Source organism: Morone saxatilis, unplaced genomic scaffold (genome assembly GCF_004916995.1).
Source record: "Morone saxatilis isolate NCDOM2014 unplaced genomic scaffold, NCSU_SB_2.0 Contig23, whole genome shotgun sequence".
NCBI classification, from domain to species: Eukaryota; Metazoa; Chordata; class Actinopteri; family Moronidae; genus Morone; species Morone saxatilis.
Window position 1 is genome coordinate 14,937,617 of NW_023339796.1, and position 234 is coordinate 14,937,850.

A 234-nucleotide genomic window follows, 5' to 3' on the forward strand; every position below is an offset into this window, starting at 1 on the left:
ACACACACACTAACCAACACACACGACAGGTCGATAGGACAAGCTTTGCACCACTGCCTTCTGGCAACACTGATGGATTGGGAATAGGGCAGAAAAGTCAAGGAGTGTAATGTTACACTGCTGTTTGGATACAACATACAACATGAGGACAAGGAATTATACACAAAGACACCATGAACCCACCCTGGCATCCGTAACTTTGAACTCCCGGAGGATGTACTGAGGCATGTTGTA

General features: G+C 46.2%; 1 protein-coding gene across 1 annotated transcript in view; it reads right to left on the bottom strand.

The window, feature by feature from the left end:
- Positions 1 to 234, bottom strand: part of LOC118334646 (receptor-type tyrosine-protein phosphatase S-like) — a gene marked incomplete in the record, with an annotated part of 59,733 nt that overhangs the window by 4,102 nt on the left and 55,397 nt on the right.